Genomic DNA, 1,345 nt, shown 5'->3' with positions numbered 1-1,345 from the left:
CGCCGCCGCCGCCACCACACCACCACCACCACCACACCCCCTCGTCCCTCCTTGCTCGGGGCCGGTCTGCTCGCGTCGGTGTTCTCCCGCCCGGCTTCTGCCCGACGGTTCGGGTCTCCTGGGTGGGGGGGAGGCGGGTCGTCCTGAGAAGGGATGCCCTTGGGTGACAGTCGTTGGAATGCAACAGTGCCCGTCGCAAATCAATAACTTAGCATCTCCGTTTTCGCAGCGTGATTCACTCCCGCGGAGTTTGCTCAAATCGACGTGCACGGACTGAAGGGCCTGCGAATCGCGACCGGCCCCCATGCACGGCGCTCTGCGGAGGCCGGTCGCGTGCCCTTGTGCCCTCACGGTGGTGCAGGGCCGTCGCGGTCCCAGCCATCTTCACTGCAACGGAGCCTTGAAGCTCGGGAGATCACGGACGGTGACCGGAAGAGCAGGGCAGGCGTTCCCCGGCACCGCCTCTTGCCCCAGCCTCGCCAACAACCCCACGTGGCATCAAACCTGCGAATGCTTTTTTGGTGCGGGGTGGGGAAAGGGGGAGGGGTCGATCTCATAGGTGAAAATGGTACCTCGGCGTAGTTTGGATTTGCAGTTTTCTAATCTTGGGTAAATAAGGTTGAGCGTCCTCTCCTGTTGCAGAGACGCCTTTATTTTCTCTCTGTGAACTAACTCCTTGTTGGGGGTCTTCGGCCCTTTTCCTCCTGGATTCTCGGTTGGGCTTTATCCTAAGGTCGTGGATCTGCAATTTACACATTCAGGGGACTGGCGCTTTGTCTGTAATGGAAGCGGTGAACATTTTCTCCTGTTGGATATCTGGCTTTGGCTTTACTTAAGGTGATGATTCCATTGCTTAAAGGTTTCATGGAAAGTTCTTTTTATATCATCATATTTATCAATTTAAAAATCATTCAGATTTTGAGTCGAAAGGATTTATAAAATAATTTCCTAAATCTTCCTCTAGGTCTTCTTGTTCTTGTTCTTCTTCTTCTTCTTTTTAAATATCCATCTATCTATCTATTTATTGTTGGCTGTGTTCGGTCTTCGTTGCTGCGTGCGGGCTTTCTCTAGTTGCGGCGAGCGGGGGCTACTCTTCGTTGCCGCGCGCGGACTTCTCATTGCGGTGGCTCCTCTTGTTGTGTAGGCGCGCGGGCTTCAGTAGTTGTGGCACTCGGGCTTAGTTGCTCCGCGGCATGTGGGATCTTCCCGGACCAGGGCTCGAACCCGTGTCCCCTGCATTGGCAGGCGGATTCTTAACCACGGCGCCACCAGGGAAGTCCCTCAATCCATATTTCTTGAATGAATAAACCCCAATGCATACTGTTCATTGGAATCTGATCTCGTG

Source organism: Neophocaena asiaeorientalis, unplaced genomic scaffold, assembly GCF_003031525.2.
Source record: "Neophocaena asiaeorientalis asiaeorientalis breed wild unplaced genomic scaffold, Neophocaena_asiaeorientalis_V1.1 scaffold2132, whole genome shotgun sequence".
NCBI classification, from domain to species: domain Eukaryota; kingdom Metazoa; phylum Chordata; class Mammalia; order Artiodactyla; family Phocoenidae; genus Neophocaena; species Neophocaena asiaeorientalis.
Note: the sequence above shows the minus strand (reverse complement) of the source record.